We start from the raw sequence: 21,840 nt of genomic DNA, 5'->3' as shown, positions 1-21,840 counted from the left end.
GCTCAGGAGTGTGATTTCTGGATCATAGAGTAGTTTCTGTATGTTTTGTTTTTTGAGGAATCGTTTTACTGAGTTCCACACTGACTGCACTCATTTATATTTCCCACCTACAGTGTATCAAGGTGCTGTTTACTTTGCATCCTCATGAGCATTAGGTTTTATTCATATTTATTCAGGCAGAAAAGAGTTTGTTGTGGGGAGAGGAAACTTGCTAGCTCACACAAGATAAGAGGTGTGAAGAGACAGCAGAGAAAGAAAAAGAGAAAGAAGAGGAAAGTCTTGTGTTGAACGAGATTATAGGTAAAAGCAAAAGGCAGGACCACAGTGGATTTGGAAGTGATCTCAGAGCCTGGGAACCTCTTATTGTCTGAGGAAGGCATGATTGGGGTAGATAAGGAAACTGTCTCAGTAGATGAGGAAGTAACCTCAGATCCTGGGATCCTTTGCTGCCTCACAGTCTGGTGATTGACAGTTAGGTGATTACTGACTGATTTCAGGCTGGTGAAGAGAAAGGGAAGGGTGTTCACACCCCTTCCCCAATCACCTAACATTCCAGGCTTTTGATAGTTATAAGTGGACTCTGATTGTCTTTGGCTACTTCCTGCTGGCAAAGGGCATCAACATTAAGTGAAGAAGGTGGAATTGTGGTCTGGTCCCAGAGAAGCAATCAGCAACTGTTCCTTGGTGGTGAACACATTTGTTTGTCCTTGCATAAAATCTAGAAGAGATCTTTCAAGGCAGAAGCTGAGCAATAAGAAAAAAAACTTAGAGGGCACACGAACAGCAGAAAGAAGGGTTCAGGGCAGAAAATTAAAAACTGGATGACTTGGTTAGTTCCTATTTCATCCATTCCACGCAGTCTTGGAGTTGGTGAAAAATGTTCCTAGGTTCTACTGACTGATTAACATCCGGTGTACGGGTAGTGGACAGCATGGCGGGGTCATTACAAATAAGCAGTCAGTGGAGTGGTTAAGAGCCCCAATAGGAGGCCTTGGCGGATATCCAGATTATTGACATGGATGGCACCCAGGAAGGTACCAAAGCAAAATGTCCTTAGTCTAAGGCTCACTTTTTGAGGCAGAAAAGAGTTTATTGTGAAGAGCGCAAACTGCCAGCTCGCACAAGATGGAGGAATGTGGAGAAAGAAGGGAAGAAAAAGGGGGAAAAAAAGAGGAGGAGACTCGTGTTGAGCCCGATTCTATAGGGAAAGGTGGTCTTTTGCTCTAGGAGTTGTACTACTTTAAGCTACTGTGTCATTTTCAGCTTTTTAAATAGTCTAATGGAGATAAGAGTCTCAGAGAGATTTTTATACCTGGGCTGGCTTTGAACTACAACCCTCAGATCAAATAAGTCTTTGCCACAAAACCTCTTTTTATTTCCAATTAAAGCAACAATGAGATAAATAGAAAAAATAAGCAGAACTTACTTGTAACTTGTTAAAAATTGACCAACAAATACTTCTTAGAGTTAAATACTGCAGAGGGTAAAATCTGCAGTGGTAAAACTCAGTAGATGTGATGAGAGTTTTAAAACTGTTTAAGTGAATATAACATTTTAAGGTACTACTGAAAATTGAAATAAACCATTGTCAGCTCTGTATCCAAGGTGGCTTACATACTTGGAAAAAAATTAGACAGTGAAAATAGCATTTGTGTTAAAAAGTGTTCATTTGAAAGATCTTGGCATAAATGTTTAAGAAAACATTGGCAGTGTTATATTTTCTTTTTCTTCTCAACTATGAAACAAATATTTAGGGCAATTATTAATTAATTGTTACTTCCCAATTTGTTTCTATCAGAAGGAAGCCATTTTTATTTTCTTCTCCAAAGCCACTTTCTTTAGTCTGTCGTGGGGTTTGAACTTTGGGCCTGGGTGCTGTCCCTCAGCTTTTCAGCTCAAGCCACAGCCCCCCTTCTGGTTTTCTGGTGGCTTATTGGAGATAGGAGTCTCCTGGTCTTTCCTGTGGGGGCTGGCTTTGAACCGCGATCCTCAGATCTCAGCCTCCTGAGTAGCTAGGATTACAGGCATGAGCCACCAGTGCCCGGCTTCCAAAGCCACTTTTTAATTTCTTCTTTCTGTTTTATAATCTTTTTGCCTTAATTTTCATTTAAAATAACTCTTAGAAAAGCTCTTTAACACAATGTAATAATCCTTTGAAACATCTGGCAACACCCAAATCAGGTAACCTTCTTTAAGTTTAAATCTACCCAGATATTTTCTTTTGCCCTGTGGAGCCAATTAAGTTGTTACAATTGAAGCTAAAAAACAAAAAACAAAAAAAAAAAAAATTTTAGGAGCTATTGGTACCAAAAATACCAATATTTAAGGCAGAAGCATGTTAACTTGGTAGAAAAGACTTTTTTTAAACACCAGGATGGCAGATTTTATGTATTAAAATGAGTTTGTTTTGAACATGTTCACACACATACACACACACTTGTGTGCACAAATTGTGCACTTAGGTTTGAAAAAAATGAAAATTGACCATGAATTTTCTGGAATTCCAGTGGCAAAATACATTTTTGTCCTTCGTATGATAGAACTGCATGGTCAATGGTAGAAAAAACAGGCAAACACCAAACAAAATAAAAGGTAAAACTCAAAACACAAAGTTTTTGACAACAACAAACAGAATTTTTTACAGATCACCAAGACCTAGATATCCAAGAACAGAATTTGATTAGACATTTTTGCTAGCAAAGCATATTAGATGATTGGGCCTTAGTTTCCAGGGCCTGTGAAGAGAGGCAGTAATTTGTTGGCAAAGCACTTTAGCGTATGAATTGATCGTTTAATGCCATCTAAATGGGCATAGGAGTAGTAAGCTTGGTAAAAGGCTGATGGCCAGGTGAGACGAAACCATTAACTCACCATGTGGCCAAGATGGCAAATATCTAAACAAATTATGGTGTTAAGCGAACTTGTTGTAGTGGTGGGAGGGAAGGAATGGTAGGGGAAAAAAAAAGAAGGAGGCAACAATGCTTGATAGGAAATGTATGCATTGCTTTGTTCATGTAACTATAACCCCTCTATACAGTATTTTTACAATAAGAAACATACAAAAACAAAAACAAAAACTTGGTGGAGCTTTATTGAGTAAGCAAGAAAGCAGACAAGCAGAAAGGAAAGGGCACACTAACAGAGTGTGGGTGCTCTCAAGGAAAGAGACAGACAGTGAGAGAGAGAGAGAGACAGAGAGAGAGAGATTTAAATGATCTCCAGTCCAGAGGTTTTATGTGTGTGTGAGAGAGACAGAGACAGAGACAGAGATTGAAGTACAAGACAAGGAAAGTTATCTTTCTAGAGGAGACAGCAGGAAGGCAGATGTGAAGGTCAACAGACAGAGTTTGATTAGAGAGACAGAGAAGGACAGGCAAAGAAAACCTGAATGTATGGAAATTCTGACCATTTACCATTGCCTTGGAAGAAATTATCCAAATCTTGCAATATTGTGGAGTCAGAAGTACTGAATTTAGGTCAGTGATTGCAATTATCCAGTTGGTACTAAGGGTCAGTGATTACAATTATCCAGTTGGTACTAAAGCCAAATTTCTAAGATGTAAAGTTTCTTAATTTTAGATCAGATTTCAAGCCCAGGATGGCTAGTCTTCAAGAGGGAACCTTGAACCAAGCCTGCATTGTACTCCTTATGGCCAATCCAAAAGTTTGGGCTATTGAGAGTGATTTTCTAGCCTATAAGGCACTTTTGCTTGAGTAAAAGAATATGTAAATATCATACTCTTGATAATGACAATTCTGACTAGGCTGAAATGGAATATCAGTGTTGTTTCCTTTATGTCCAGGGATACAGCCATGAGTTTATTGGCCACATATAATTCTTCAGAGTAATGTCAACCATAAGCCAGGTGCCAGTGGCTCACACCTGTAATCTTAGCTACTCAGGGACAGATCTAATGATTGCAATTTGAAGGTAGTTTGGACAGAAAAGTCTATGAGACTTTTATTGTCAGTTAACCAACAAAAAGTCCAAAGTGGAGCTGTGGCTCAAGTGGTAGAGTGCTAGATTTGAGCACAAAATCTCAGGACAGTCCCCAAGTCCTGAATTCAAGTCACTGGAACAAAAAAGAAAAAAGATAAACATACATACAATACCCAGGGTACCAAAATCAAATACAGTGACACAAGGGGATATACTATAGGGGGGAAAACATACAAAAGAAACAATAAATCACATAGTACATTAAAAATAACAACAACAGCCAGGTACTGGTGTCTCGTGCCTATAATCCTAGCTACTCAGTAGGCTGAGATCTGATCATGGTTCAAAGCCAGCCTGGGCAGCAAAGTCCGTGAAACTCTTATCTCCAAGTGGCTCAAGTGGCTAACCTTGAGCTGAAGAGCTGAGGGACAGTGCCCAGGTCCAGAGTTCAAGCCCCACCACCGACAAAAAAAAAAAAATCTTAAAATCTCTTGTGTCTATGTTTTGAAGTTCATTTCACTTAGTGTAATCTTATATGGCTATATGTACATAGTTATTGAGCTGTAGTGCTCATCTGCTATCCTAGAGGTATACTAATTATTGCAAATAAGGGAAACCATGAGACCTATGTTTCTTTGGGTCTGGCTTACTTCACTTAATATGATTTTTCCCAGCCTTTTCATTTCCTTACAAATGGGGCAGTGTCATTTTTTTTTTTCTGATACATTTATTTGAATTAGGGAAGAGAAGTAGAACAACAGAATGGTGAGACAAACAACAAAGGGGGAACCAATGCAACAGAGATATACACAAGACAGTATCTTGGAAATGATCTTTACAAGGAGGAGGTGGGGGTGGAGGGAGGGAAAAGAGGAGAAAAATGAGGGAAAGAGTAACAATTTTGACAAGAAATGTACTTTTTACCTTACTTATGTAACTATAACTCTTCTGTAAAACACCTTGACAAATATGGGAAAGAAGAAAGAAAGAAAGAAAGAAAGAAGGAAGGAAGGAAGGAAGGAAGGAAGGAAGGAAGGAAGGAAGGAAGGAAGGAAGGAAGGAAGGAAGGAAGGAAGGAAGGAAAAGAAGAGAAGAAAACCAGAAAAAAAGTAAAGAAATAAACGAGAACTTTAAAATTTATTACCAGGGTAAGTTTTACCAAATGTTTCACACTCCTTAACACATTAATGTATGTTGAATTTATGTTACTCTATGGAACTTTCTGTACCAGCTTTAGCTTGGATTCTAAATCAGTGTCACACACTTTTAAGTAGCAACTCATTTCTACATAACAAATTGTATATACATCAATATAGAACAAGTTGTATTGTGATAATAAACAAATCTTGTGTTAGTCAATTTGTTATTATGATGTTTCCTAAAATAAACAAATGACAACTTAAGGGAAGAAGATTACATTTTGGCTCATGGTTTCAGCTGATAGTTTCTGGCCTGTCTATAATGGGTTTCGGCAAAGCAAAATTCTACAACTAGGAAGAAAGCACATTACTTCATAACAAACAGGAAGCTTAGAGACAGAAAGGAAGGGTTAGGGATATAATGGGATATGATACAAAGTCACACCCATAGTGACCATCTTGCTTCGAACAGTGCCTACCTCCTAGTAGTTCAATTTTATGAATTTATCAATGAGTTGGCCTTTTGCTGAAGTTAATGTGCTCAAGATCTAATCACATCTCAATTGTGCCAACAGCTAGGTCCTAAGGTTTAAAAACAAAAGTTTTTTGTTTTTTTAAATCTTATATTAAAGTCAGAAGAGTCCAATATCAGTGCTTTCAAGGAGTATTTGTTTCTCTGAATTGCACTATATGTTTCGTAGGTCATTAAGTCAGCATGTTCAGCCCATTCAACACAGCTTATACTCCTACTCACTCAGCATGGTCCTGCATATATGTGCACAAGAGGAATAGAACCATCAGCTGTTCCCAGTCTCTGACAGAGTGAAAATATAACTTTGATGTTATATGCAAGCAATTGATTGCTCTAATTAGGAGGGCACACTGGAAAGTCATTGGTCAATAAAAGTACCGTGGTTGTGTTTTTGCACAACAATGAGAAGCTAGAAATTTTAAAAAAACATTATGAAATTCTAAAAAGCGGTGAGAAATAAGAATATTTGTCCAACAGCTCAGCTTCCTAGAACTTAAACAGTATTAAGACTGAATTTTTTAGCTACTGACTGTTTTAGTCTCAGTTCAAAATAATATTTTTCTTTTTTATGGTACAGGTTGTTTAATTTTGTTTTGTTTCCAGAAAGTTTTTTTAAAAAGTTGCTTTGTTATTGCAAGAATTATTACTTCTCTAATTTACAATTTTTTTTTTTTTAAATTTTATTTTATTTTATTTGAGAACATACTGTACAGAGGGGTTACAATTACATGGGCAGGATAATGCATACATTTCTTACCAAGCATTGCATCCTCCTCCTTTGTTTACCCTTCACCTCCCTTCCCAGCCTCCCCCCTCCCTCCCATCCAATCATACCCCCCCTCCCCCCCCCCCACCGACATTGTAAAGCTGGTTTTGACATGACATTTTGTACTTCTCATTGTTGCAACATCTAATTTACAATTTTATAATTCCATCTTTTTAAGTTTCAATAGGAAGACAACCAGATCCTCTATTATTTCAAGCCAATTCAAAAATAAGTGAGACATAAATTTAAAGTTTTGGTACACATCTAGGTAGATTAAGGGGTGAGATGAGTATAACCATAAATGTTCAGTTTCAGGATAGTTATGGTTTGGGTCCGTGACTACAAAGCATTGCTTATGTTGGATTTATCATGTATTCATGGAACAAAATTAGGTTTTATTGTTGATATTTCTACTTAATTAAAAAGAAACAAGTATATTTCTTTAAAAAATGATAACTTAACTGACTGTTATGATCCACATGGGAGTCATATTTTATATATAACCCTGGCAACCCATGAGCAAGAGATGTAGCATTTACACTATAATAACCAGTTCCAATCTCCTTATCTTGTCATCATTTCTTCAAGTATATGCCATGACAAAAATCTAAAATCACTATATATCATCGATTAATGCAATTTGAACAAATATAATGATAAAAGAGATAAGAGTTAATGGAGCATTAGCCTAAAAGCTGGTACTTTGAGTTTATGGACAATATTTTCCTCATATACGTTAGGAATGGAACCATTGTTCAATCAGACAATATGAAAGTATTAAAATTGATACAAGAAAATGTGCTATCTAGCACTGTTGAAACATTTGTTTCCAAGGCTATGACAATATAGCTCCTGGCAAAATTTTAACTATTTTCTTTATTTTCTGGTGAATTCTGGAGTTGTTTTCATGGAGCTGTCTTTTGTTGGTGAATGGACATCCTTGTTTGTGCTAAATTTGGATGCCTTGGGACAAAGAAATTACATTACTGCCTCCTTTGGTTCAATTAAAGACACTGGAACAAGCACAGAAGTCATCTTACACATTTATATTAAAAGCAGTATTTTCCCACAGAATCTATTTATACCAGTTATAATGTAGACAGTGTGGAGAAACACAAGTGTGGTGTTTAAAATAAGAATTTTTCCTTTAGGGTTGAAAAGGAAGCATTCCCTAGTGGAAAATAATTTTTTTTTTCAGTGAGGCATTTTGGAAAGTCCTGGATCTCATCTCAAATTTCAACACGAACAGAGAAAATGGTAAAGGTTGAATTACAAGCTCACAGAGGTTAAAATAGAGCATGGAGTTTGTAGACAGGAAGAATTTGACCAATTTTTTACACATTGTAACTTACAGAATTTAAATGTCAGTTACTCTCAGTTGAACTAAAGGACAAGAATACTAGCTCAAGCAGCTTTATAAGGAGAACCATTTCATAACACATGCAAAACCATTCAGTCAAGGGCACCCAAAATAGTGTGCACAACACTATTTTTCAATCTTCTCTCAAGCTTTCAGCTAGAGTTGCAAAAGAGGGTGGAAGAGGATGATCTTATCTATTACCAGTACTGCAGAAGAGAAGATAATGCTGAGAAGGGAAGCAGAACTTTGGGACGTTATAAGTTGTCTTTTATAATTGGTGCTGTAAGTTTTTGAGATTTGGAAGATTCCAAAAGCATTCAGGAAAATTGTTTTGTCATATAGTTTGATTAAATGCAATTCCATAAATGTATACATATATTTTAAATGGTTACAAATGGGTGTGTGCATATTGTATTAGAAATGTATACAAGTGCATATCTATACATGTAAAAATAATGAAGAAAAACTTATTCTTCTAAAGCACTCTTGTTATGTTCATGTCTTTCATTCTTTGTGAATATATTTTTATTGTAAACATACTGTACAGAAGGGGTACAGTTACATGAGTAAGGTAATGAGTACATTTCCTATCGAGCATTGTTACCTCCTCCTTTGTTTTTCTCTTCCCTTCCCTTTCCTACTCTCCCAACTTTCCCCTCCCCAAAGTTGTAAAGTTGGTTTTCAATATAGTGTCTTGTACATCTCACTATTACAATGGTCAACATGTATCCTTATTTCAGCTTTTTGTTATTTCCCTTCCCCTCCCCAAATTAGAAAAATATTGTCTTCATTATTTTTTGGGTCTTGAACTCTGGGCCTGGGTGCTGTCCCTGAGCTCTAGAGCTCAAGACTAGTTCTCTACCACTTGAGCCAAAACACTACTTCTGGCTTTTTCTGTTTATGTGGTGTTGAGGAATTGAACCCAGGGCCTCATGCATGCAAGGCAAGCACTCTATCACTGAGTCAACTTCCCAGCCCATCTTTCATTCTTAATGACAATGTTTTCCTATAAGCTTAGGCTGGCCTAAAATCTATTGTATACTCTACCTGGGTTGAACTCATCATCTTCCTGTCATTTCTCCTAAATTTTAGGATTATACTAATGCACCTATTATGTTCATTCTTAGCAAGTAATATCAAGGAGTATTTCAAGGTTGTGATTTATTATTTCGAATATAGGATTGCAATATGATGAAATCTTATTATATATTCATATACACATACATTCATTTTTGTTGCCATTATAGTTTTAAATTTCATCAGTTACTTATGAAATGTAATACTTTTCAATATTACATCAGGGACAATTTCTACTAATTAAAATTTACTATTGTTTTATGTGTTCCATTAGTTGTAGAAAAGATAATATATTGTTCTCTTCATTCTGTATTTTAGTCTTGGAATCTTTAATATCTGATCTGTTCCTTAGAGATCACAGGCTCAGGTGAGTGCATCAATGATAATTCATAAGTATACTCATTACTTCCAAAACATGTTTTGCAACATATTGTTATTATTGTAGTGTGTTTGTTTTAACATTTTTGTTCATGTTCTTTCTCTAAGTGCAAATCTCTTATTTTAATTAAATTAATTAAATTGCATATATTTTACTCTCTCTCTCTCTCTCTCTCTCTCTCTCTCTCTGCTTCTTTGTGAATGTGTGTGTACATCTTTAGGCTGACATATGGTTTGATTCAGGTATTTCACTACATGCAGTAACTTTAGGTAATATGTTGAAGATACCTGCTTTCTACATATATTGTTATTGATATATAAACAAACATGAGATATTTTTAATATTCTGAATACTCCTAAACCAATAACATGATTCTGTTTCTGTATTAGATTTTGAATAAGTTTTCAAAACTATAGTGTCAAGAGGAATGTTATTTTTGAAAAATGATATCCACCATACTGTAGTTTCCTCTTGGTTTGTGGTATCATTTGACATCTCTATTATTCTCCACTGATTTAACTTTGGTGGAATTAAGTGTCAGAAAAAAATATTTTGTTGCTTTTTATTTCCCAAAGTACGTATTAAGATTGTTTTTAAGAAAGTACAGTGTGATATTGTTTCAGTTCATCCATAAAATAAATGACTTACACATTTCACAAGATCAAGTGAAAAGCACTATCTTTTTCCACCTAATATTATGTAATATTTTACTACTAGGCAGAAGAATGATGTTTTATATCTACTACATGGTACAAATCTTTCTGAAATAATTATTATAGATTTATTGCCTTTTATTTTTTTGGTTCGTCGTGGGGCTTGAACTCTGGGCTTGGGCGCTATCCCTTAGCTCTTCAGTTCAAGGCGTGCGCACTACCGCTTGAGCCACAGCTCCACTTCTGGTTTCCTAGAGGTTTATTGGAGATAAGAGTCTCACGGACTTTCCTTGCCAGGACTGGCTTTGAACTGTGATCCTCAGATCTCAGCCTCCTGAGTAGCTAGGATTACAGATGTGAGACACCAGTGCCCAGCAGATTTATTGCCTTTGGCTACATTTCTTATGGATCTCAATAAATATGCATAGTGTCTAGTTGTGATGAACAAATCTTACATGTGAAATCAATAGGCATCAAATGTCTATGTCTGTACGGTAAGATAATTTTTGCTTCAATATCATCATTTCATAGGAATGATCGGTATATTTATGACTTCAAAATTTCAGATTTAAATGAATCTTCCACATAAGTTAGATAGAAATTTGCTCCATTAACCCTTATTGTCACATTTCAGAGATCATATCTTTAGGAATATCAGGATGATATTCTCATTTCTGGACCTACATCCATACACACATGAGACATAAACATTGGTCAAAGTTTTATTGGACACATTGGCTAATGAAAAACTAAAGCATGATTTTGATTAAGCAGTCATATCTGATGGAAATTCCATTTCTGCTAGTTTTATTTTTCAGGTATGTTAGGCTAACTAAGATTCAGTTTTCTCATCTGTGAAACAAAGTTATTAATATCTAGTTTAGGAGCAAAGTGAATATATGCATTTAAAATGACATGTGCTTAGAAGCCACTGAGTCATAGTAAGAGACACTGAATAATACTAACTTTATTTTGTCTTTTCAATCCTCTCAACTATCAGAATAATTTTATACAGTTATGGTTAGTGGGATACATTGATGCTTTGAATTTTTCATAAAATGTGAATGTGAAGCTTGTAAAAGTTTTCATGGTTTTCCTCTTGTGATATTGACGTTAAAAAAAATAAATGAATTCAAAGACCATCTTTTGTGGAAGAGATGCCAGATAAAGGGTACACTGAAAATACATGTGGAAATGTACACTTTGTATATTAAAAAGCTGTTTTTTAACTGAGAAATGAACTTAGAACTGGATATCATTTTAAAAATGACATCTCTGAGTGCTTTTGGTTCAGCCACAAATACAAAAGTAATTCTCAGTTTAAAACACAATAAAAGACTTACAGACTTACATGACCATATATATATATATATATATATATATATATATATACACATATATACACACACACACACACACACACACACACACATATATAGAATAAGAAGTTTGGCATGTTGCAAATACAGATTGAAATGAATTTGTCTTTCTATCCTTCTGTGTTCTTTTTTAATATGAAATATTAATATAATGATTCATGGTTTAAACTATACACTAGACCTAAATTTTCAATGGAATATAATCTATACACAGTAACTTAAATTTAGGAAATATTCAGATACTGTCTAGATAGGGACTCACTATACCTGATTTTATTTTTTCATGGGTCTTTGGGCTAGAAATCAGGGTGCTGTCTTTGAGCTCTTTTGCTCAAGGCTAGCACTCTTTGAGCCATGGTTCCACTTCCATTTTTTTGGTGATTAATTGGAGAAAATAGTCTTATGGCAACTTTTCTAAAAGGAATGGCTTTGAACCGTGATCCTCCAATCTCAGCCTGGAGTATCTAAGATTACAGGAGTGAGTCACTGGGACCCAGCCATGCCTGATTACTTTCTCATTATGTAAGATGCCAGTGTGTAAGGAGAGCAGTATATAAATCTAGCTATCTATTTATCTTATGTGTTTAAAACCACTAAATTCTTTGCACTTTGTTCTGTTTGACCTGTCTTTTCCTGTATCACTGTTTATTCATGCACAGTTCTCTTCAAAATGTTCTCTAACCCTCTGTACTTTAGTGTAGTGTCTATTATGACCTTTTAATTTAACTTTTATTGTAATGGTGATGGATAGAGGGGGGTATAATTACATAAATCAGGTAATGAGCACATTTCTTTTTGAACAATGTTATCCTCTCTCTCATTTCTCCCATTTTTCCCCTCCCGACTCCAATTCCCCACAATTTGTACAGTTCATTTCTAACATAGTGTCTAGTGGGTTTCACTGCTGAATTGGTTCACCCTTTGTCCCACCATTTCTGTGATTTTCCTTCTCCTCCCCAAATCAGATAAAGTTATATACAAGACAAATGATACAAAATCAAAAACAATGACAAAAAAAAGAAAAAAATCCCACTTCTTGGTATTTACCCAAATGATCACAAACAAGACCATACTAAAGCTATCAACACAACTATGTCTATTGCAGTATTATTTATCATAACTAAGATATAGAACTAACACAGATGCCCCTCAGTAGATGAATGTATCAAGAAAATGTGGTATATATACACAATGGAATTCTATGCCTACATCAGAAAGAATGGCATTGCCCCATTTGTTAGGAAATGGAAAGACTTGAGAAAAATTATATTAAGTGAAGTAAACCAGGCCTAAAGAAACATAGGTCCCATGGTTTCCCTTATTTGCAATATCTAGTATATGTCTGGGACAAGTAGAAAAGGTCAAAAACTATGAACATATGACCAGATAAAATGAAGTTAAGTGAAATGAACCCCAAGATAGGGACACAGGTTTTTGTTTTTGTTTTGTTTTTGTTTTTTCCTTTCTTGCTATGCTATCGTTTCTAACTTATTTATAAGGAACTATGCAATTTTTTTGTTGCTTTATACGTCCCTCCCCCATGGTCTAACTCCTTTTTTCACTGTATTTGATGTTGGCATAATTTGGGGAGGGGAAGGGAAAAAATAAAATGTTTAAATAGGGATACAGAGTGACCCATTGTAAAAATGAGATGTACAAGACACTATGTTGAAAAACGAACTTCACAGTTTAGATGGGGGGGGCGTGGTGGGAGGGGGTTGGTGGAGGGGGGGTGTAGTTGTGGAGGTGGGAAAGAAGGGATGGTAGGGGAAAAACAAAGGAGGAGGTAACAATGCTCATGTAACAGTAACCCCTCTGTACAGTATTTTCACAATAAAAAAGTTTTTAAAAAAAGAACAGAAAAAAGAAATAACTGCAAACAGTACAATGAAAATAAAGATAAAAACCTCTTCTTTCTATTTCTTGGAGTTATTAGGAATTTTAAAATAACTAATTTCATCTACTTTTTCTTGATACTTATCAATTATTTCCATTTATTTTATTTAACCCTCCACTTGGCTTTAGATACTTTAGAAAAGGCAGGTACAAGTGACTCTATTTAGAATTTGGCATCATCCTCTCTTACTTAAGCAAATTTTCCAACTGCCTTTGTATGGAACTCTTCTGGCCAGGATGAACGTCCTTCCAGCTGGAACATTTCAGTTTTTGACCATTTTCTCAGATAAGGTGCTCCAGTTGATTCAATCCCATGTTAGAACCTATGAAAGTTTAAAAAGCTCAGTTTGACCAAAAAATACTTCCATGGGTCTTTTCTGTATGATTCTTACTGCAAAGGTTCCTTAAGATCAAATACCCCCCAGGATGATATCAGGTTATCAGGGCTCATCTGCTCCTAAATTCAGTGTGAAATAAAAGCCATCAGTCTTGATTGGGATGGGGTTCTTCCATCTAGGAGAGATAGTGGAGATGCCTGAAAATCCAAGGTTGGCAGTTTGAGAGCATACTGACCTTGACTGTGACTATGGAAATATCACAGGCTCTCCCCAAGATGTCTTGGTCTAGAAGATTTTGGGGTCCTTTTCTCTGAACTTTAAAGAACAATGAGGCAGCCAATTGTTTAAACAGTTCAGTTTATTTTAAGGTGAAAGTAAAGCTATGAAATAAAGTAGAAAGAAATAGCAGATACTCAAGTGGGGAAGGGAACTTCCTGTCACAACATGAGGGAAATTTCTATTTCACCTCTTCTTGAAGAAAATAATGAAATCATTTTGTTGTTGAAGATGGATATATCTTTTCCAGTATTTTTTTTACTTTTCCAAAAAGCTCATCTTTTGAAACAGATGTATAATACTTTATGATACATATTTTACCATTTTATCAATAAGATTCTAAATCTTTGAGTCTCAAGATTATGGACTTGAGAAAAGTTCATACAACGTCATTGTTACTTAACTTTATGTAACCCCTTTTTTATGTTTTCTCTTACATTTCATTTTCCCTGGAAACTACACCTAACACAATGCCCTTCTGACATTTATTAATATTTCAGGCTATAATTTAAAATGCCTTTTTATCACCCCACTAAAGTGTAAATTTTTTGTCTGCTGAAATTACGTTTCACTCATTCAGGAAGATAACAAAATAAAATATGTGGAAAATATGAAGGAAAGGATACTAAAAATTATTACAATCTGAAGCCTCAAAGTGTTCCCAAGGCATAAGGAAAATGATGTCTACACTTTTCAGATTTTTGTAAGTGCTATAAAACAATAAATAATCAAGGATTCATGGTGTACAAGGAAATTCTAAAAATAGTATCATGGAATATCTTTTAAAATATGTCAGCATTTTTTCAACAAATACATCTATACTCATGTATCTAGATGCTAAATATATCGGAAAAAATAACAACAGAAGTACTACAAAGCACAGAGAGAAAAGACTGATTCATCAGACAATGAAGCAACATTTTTGTTGCTGTTTGATTTAGAGGAACATAAAGAGATGGAAGCATTCCCTGTGTTTTTATTGTTTAATTTGTTATTAGTCCTAATCTTCTGAAAGATTTAAGGGTGATTTTTCTGCTGCTATTTGCCTGGAGCTGATATGTGTAACCTTTGGGAAGTGCTCTGGGAGCAGATCTTAGGCTTTTTGACTTTTTTGCCTATTATGCTTGCTGACATGTTTCTCTGTTGGCTCTGACTTTAATCTTCATGGTGCTCACTTTAATTGTTTTGATGGTTTTCATTAAAGGCCAGAGAATATTTTTAATGAGCCATCTGAAGAAAGTAAGAGTTTTAAGCGGAATAAAATTATTCTGTGAAGAAAAAAATACGCTATTGCACGTCATTTTTGAGATATTTTATTATATGTTTTTTATTGCAAAAGTTTGAAGATCCATTTTACATGTCATGATAAAGATCCTAAAACTCTCATGCATCTAAAATGAGTACATATATTCACATGTAGAAGCGAACATATAATATATTGTTTACTAAACCCTGTTTGAGTCAAGAAATCTTTCCCAGTATAACTTAGGTAAGCAGAGTTGACTGAAAATAGTAAGGTATCTGAGAGTTGGATCTGTTCCACCTCACATATTTTAGGTTAAAATACCCAAAGTGTTCACATTTGTTTCTAAGACAAGTCAGAGAAAATTAAATGAGAAGAATATAAACACAAAGGCTAATTACTTGTGTTGTGCAAATATTAATACTCTGACAATAATTCATTATTTATTACATTTTGTATGCTATAATAAGCATAAAGTTTTCTCATAAATATACACATGTGCATCTACCTACTTAGTACAAAATATCCCATGTTTTTCTCTCCTTCTCCTTTGGAATTTCTTTCTTACCTTTTGTTGGCATTTTCTCACCACTCTTTGTGAACTGCTAGAAAATATCCATTCCATTACACACACACATATATATATATATATATATATATATATATATGTATATATATATATATATACACACACATATGTGTGTATGTATAAACCGACAGACAGACACACACACACACACATCACACACACACACATATATATATATATATATATATATATATATATATATAAAACGTCTTATGAATCAATAGAAGAATTTTAGTGAGTTTGTAGAGATTATGTAAATCATTTATAATATCTTTAAAACAGACATTTCTGCATTAAGCAAGGGTAAATAAACAACTAGATTTCTCTTTCAATTTAAAAAATGAGTAAGAAATATGTATAATTATGCTTTTAAAACATTGGACATTAAGTTGCAAATATAAAATATCTCCTGGCTTACAGGAAATAAAATATGTAATTCCTATGAATAGGGAATCTGTACACTGAGACATCATCCAGGTCAGTTGGATCCCACAGACTCTGACCTAAAGAGATAAAACAATTTCAATAACTGAGGTAAAAACAATGACAGATCCATAGGGAACGTCATGGAGTGGGAATGCTAGAGGTCTATATATGCAGTCACCAAGAAGACAAACAGCATGAGTGTAAAGAAAATACTCAAGGCTGGAAAGACCTACCCAAATTAATTGCAACATCCATCAAAATTCCAATGAGTAACTTTATAGAAATATTGGAATAAAACATCTAAAATTCATATGGAATCAAAAAGACTTTGAACAGAAATAGCAATCTTGAGCAAAAAAAGCAATCGTGTTTCAGAATACCCACATTTAAACTATGATACAGAACCATTTAATACAAACATGGAATTTCTACAAACATGGACATACACACCAATTTAACAGATTAGAAGATCCAGAAATAAGGCCAACCAAGTGTTACCATTAGATTAATAAGAATGTCAAAACATACACTGAAAAAAAAGACAGTATCCTGCAAAAAGACCCTGCAAAACTAAATTTGATCATTTACAATATTGAAATTTGATTCATATCAATTATCTCTTATTCTACACAGCATGTCATTAAAATATATAAATCATCTTAATTAAACCTTTGGAATTTGTAAATTTTGAGTTCATTTTGGGTTTTGTAATACTCTCCTGATAGGTAGCTCAGATCTAGAAGTTTCCAAGACTTCTTAGGTCTTTTAAGTACAGTTCAGTATTATTTGCAAGTAGGAATATTATGTGAATTCTTCCTTCCTTTTGAAAATTTGATGCCAGGCACCGGTGGCTCACGCTTGTATCCTAGCTACTCTGGAGGCTGAGATCTGAGGATCACGGTTCAAAGCCAGCCCGGGCAGGAAAGTCCGTGAAACTCTTATCTTCAATAAACTACCAGAAAATTGGAAGTGGTGCTGTAGCTCAAGTGGTAGAGTGCTTGCCTTGAGCTGAAGAGCTGAGGGGCAGTGCTCAGGCCCAGAGTTCAAGCCTCATGACCGACAAAAAAAAAAAGAAAGAAAGAAAAGAAAATTTGAGGAGTCAGTGGACAAAAGGAACTCCTATTTACCACTGGTAGGAATGTAATTTACTGCAACCCCTATGGAAATCAATATAGATTTATTTTTCAAAAAATTAAATAATTGGTGAAAACAGGGGCACTAGCTCACAATATAATTATAAGCCAGGACTTCCTACATAGAACTTCCATATTTCTGGAAATGAAAGAATTGACAAATGGGATTGTGTCAACATAACAAACTTCTGCACAGCAAATGAAACAATAGAGTGAAGACACAGTTGCAGAGTGGGAGAAAATCTTTGTCAAATCCTAATAGAAAGGAGGTCAACACCTAAATACATAAGCAACTCAAAAATATACCCAGGTTTGGTGCCAGTGGCTCACACCTATAATGCTAGCCACTCAGGAGGCTGAGAGCTGAGGATTGCGGTTCAAAGCCAGCCTCGGCAGGAAAGTCCATGAAACTGTTATTTCCAGTTAACCACCAGAAAACCAAAAGTGGCTCTGTGGCTCAAGTGGTAGCATGCTTGACTTGAGCTGAAAAGATGAGGGACGCGCCTAGGCCGAGTTCAAGCCACACGACAGACAAAAAACCAAAACAAAACAAAAAACCTGAACGCACACTTTTTTATTTATTTATTTTTTGTTTTGTTTTTGCCAGTCCTGGGGCTTGTATGATCCAGGTGTATAATTTCTTGGTGTATATCCCCAAAGAGTCCAAATCAACTAATTATTGAGATAACCAAGTACCTTTGTCTATTTTGGGCTTTACAATAGCCAAATTATGAAAGCAACCTACCTGCCCATAAATGGATCAAAAACCTTTATCTATGCTATACACAAGGGTCTTTTCCTTAGCCATTAAGAAGAATGAAATAAAACAATTTGTTGTTTCACTGTATTTGATGTTGGTATAATTTGTGGAGGGGAAGGAAAAAAACAAAGGGTTTAAATAGGGATACAGGTGGACAGATTGCAACAATGAGATCTACAAGACGTTATGTCAAAAAACAAACTTTACAAATTTAGTGTGGGTTGGGGGTGGGGCAGTGGCGAAGGAGATGGGAAAGGGAAACAAAGGAGGAGGCAACAATGCTTGATAAGAAATGTCTCATTATCTTGCCCATGAAATGGTAATCCCTCTGTACTGTATTTTCACAGTAAAAAAAATTTTGGAAATGGAACTTGAGATCACTCTTCATATCAAATAAGGCTAAGGCACAGAGACAAGTATATTATGGTTTCTCACATTTGTGGAAGCTTGGGGAAAACAAGACAAACAAACAAAAACAAGGTTAAAATATTAGCAACATGGGGATGAAGAAAAAGAGGAAGGGCAGAATAGGAAAAAAATAATAGAGAGATAAATATGATCAGTTTCCAGGTATGGAAACATCACAATAAAACTGCTTAATGTGTACAATTTAATGGGCACTAATATGTACTAATGTATGATAGCAGTATTTCTAAAGCATAAAGGATGAAAGAGAAGTATATATGAATTTCTAATTCTCTATGAAAGGCTGTATAATATTACTTGAAAGAAAACATTATATGATTTTATATTTATATTTATATAGACACTCACATATATATATAATGAATCCTAAGAATTTTCTTTAAAATGCCAGTCATAAAAACATGTTTAATCAAAAGGAGTGCCATAAGCCCCTACAGAAATTGACTGCCATTGTGCTATATTATATACACAGAGCAATCAGGTAGACTACATGCCCCAGGTCCTCAAATAATAATTTCTAATGCCATAGAGGCTGACCCCAAAAGTCTTGTCTCAGCCAATTATGTTGAATTTCTTAATGACCAAAGGAAATCAGTGACTATAAAGAATATGTTTGAAGTAGTTTGAAGTGGACAGAACAAAATGGTAACTAGTATCTGGAGCCCTTTCTTAAGGCTGACAGCTTTTATTGTCTTTAAGTTAGCTATTTGGTATTTCCTTAAACTTTGACAATGATGTTAAGTGATAGTGACCACAAAAAATGTAAATGTGCCATCCTGTGTAATATTATTAACTGACTGTTCTTCTGTAGTAATTAATATCTTTGAAGTACATTCTTGGTTTCTATGGTCATATAGTTTCAAGAAGAACTCCACTGAGCAAAAAAACTGAAATGTTCTAGATGGGCATAGTTCAGTATTTGAAAGTTCCACAAGTTTACCTATACTGTAGGTACAGTAGGTTGGGCACACATAATGTGAACATCATGAGGGCCGTGACATTTAATGTCAGAAAAAAGAGTGTTACACATTTTAATATCACATACAAAAAACGATCTGATTTTATGGTATTTATTTTAAGTTACTGTGGATGCTTGATTTATTTTTTCCTAAAATCACCTGAAATCCTCTAAAAGCCATGCCTCTCAGTAATTGTAAATTTTTCATCTTATCACTTAAGTTCATTAAGTTCTACATTGCTTTGGGGAAACCTTTTTCTATTTGGGGGAGATATATTTTTACAGGAAGATATCATGTAATTTAAACAAAAATGATTATATGCCAGTGTGACTGAAAGATTCTCCTGACCAACTGATCCATGTAAGGTGCACATGGGAATTTTAAATTTTTGTTTCTGAAATTTGTTTTGATTTTATTTTATTGGCATGCATTAATAGTACAAGGGATTTGATTGTTGATTCATTTTCAGTTAATTTATTTTGCCATGCTTGGTCAAAACTGTGTATAATAAATCCACAAGCAATTCAGTCTTACTGTATTTCTAAATTACTGTGAACATTACTGAATGTGCACATATTTTTAACTGTCTGGAATTTGGAGTATCTTGAACCTATCAAGCCATACTACTGATTCCCTTTATAATTAATTAATTAAAATAACAGCTACATCCTATTTTATGTTTACCTTTAAAATTACAATTTAGCACTGCATGAATGCTAGGTAATAAAACTGAAGTAAAAAAGAATAATTGTATAAAAGAAGGAGATACTTACCAGAAGAACTGGGTCTCAAAGATGATAACTACTTTAAGTGCAACTGATGCTTGCTACTTTTAAATAAAACTTTTAATTGAGCTTTGACAATGCACCAAGCAGTTCAACTCAAAATAGAGTCATTCCTGCTAGAGTTCTAAGTGACTAAAACTAGAATTCATTGTTTACTGACACCATGAGAAGGCAAGAGATAAAATAGCTGGATCTCCTAACATACACATTTTAACAAGCAAATGAATAATAAGAAAAAGAACTATTCAATTTTAACTTCTATACAAAATGAGAAAGAACATAGGAAGGAAGGAAAGAAAGAAAGAATAGAATTAAAGAAATCTGATAGTAAATATCAAAAACTTGAAATAATGTAAATCTTATAAAAACATATCCTCTGGGGAGTTTTCTTATAAAAATCTGATAAGTTTTTATTAAAAAAAATTGAAGCCTGGCACTTGTGGCTCACACCTGTAATTGTAGCTACTCAGGAGGCTGAGATCTGAGGATCACAGTTCAAAGCCAGCTCAGGAAGGAAAGTCTGTGAGACTCTTATCTCCAATAAACCACCAGAAAACTGGAAGTGGCGCTGTGGCTCAAGTGGTACGACACTAGCCTTGAGCTGAAGATCTGAGGAACAGCGTCCAGGCCCAGAGTTCAAGCTCCATGACTGACACACACAAAAAAAAAAGTGAACTCACTGATAAATCTATGCTGAACTTCATGTGTTTAAAAGAAAACTTCATAAATTCCAGAGGACTTGTTTACAAATAAATGTTCACAGCACTATTTGTTCCTAAGTTGATTAATGTTTTTTATTACTTTTGTTGGAGGGAAGAGCTTTCTTTACTTCATTGAGGTTAAACATGCTCTTATTTTTCATTCCATAAATCAAAATTGAATAGCATTTCACAGTAATTTCATTATCACATATTATTGTGCCATTGTTTTTATAAATGCAAATATTTCCATTATTTAGCTTTCTTATATTGATGACAGGACAGCAAAGTAGAATTCTTATAGCTTTAAACTCTGAAGAATGAAGGTAAATCCTAAGAAACATGTATTTTTATAGCCAAGTTCATATTTTAATGAAAGCTGAGTACCTATCAACAACAACAATTGTTCTATACGTTTAATTTCTTAGCATAATTGACTTGGGAAGTTTAGCTATGATCAATGTTTTAACTAATAGTACCCATATAACATCAAGAATAGCAGTTGTTCCACAGGTAGATGATTCCAGGGTGCAGGTAACACAGAATTCCAAAGGCAGCTAAGGCAAGTCTAGGGAGCAGGTTCCATGCTGATACTAATTGTATTTTACATATTGACACTAATTATATTTCATCCACCAGCTGCTAGCTGCCTTTGTTGCCTCCTCTCATAGATCCTGAGGGTCTGTGGGCAATTTTAACAATTTACCTTTCCAGGAGGACAACCTTGCATATAATTAAAGTCCCAAGTAATCAAGAAAATGAAGTTTCACACTGAAAATAGATATGTATGCTACATGAAATCTATACCCTAAATCAACTCTTGACCTTTTTAACTGATATTGTGTGTAGAAGTGTCCAAATAAGTGCCTTAAAGCATTGTCTTCCTAATGCAAAATAAGTTGAAAAATGACTGATAATTTCAATGGTGGCCTGGTTGTCTTATTAGATGCAATTAAACATCAGAATTGACTAAACTGGATGTTTCCACATTGTGTAAACACAGCGGAAGAGGACATAATTCCAACGACTCCCTTCTGGAATGTTTTATGGTAAGTGTTTCTTCTTATGATAATGTATTTTCCCACT

This window comes from Dipodomys spectabilis, unplaced genomic scaffold (genome assembly GCF_019054845.1).
Source record: "Dipodomys spectabilis isolate Male_0828 unplaced genomic scaffold, ASM1905484v1 ptg000053l, whole genome shotgun sequence".
NCBI classification, from domain to species: domain Eukaryota; kingdom Metazoa; phylum Chordata; class Mammalia; order Rodentia; family Heteromyidae; genus Dipodomys; species Dipodomys spectabilis.
This window is presented reverse-complemented; position numbering follows the sequence as displayed.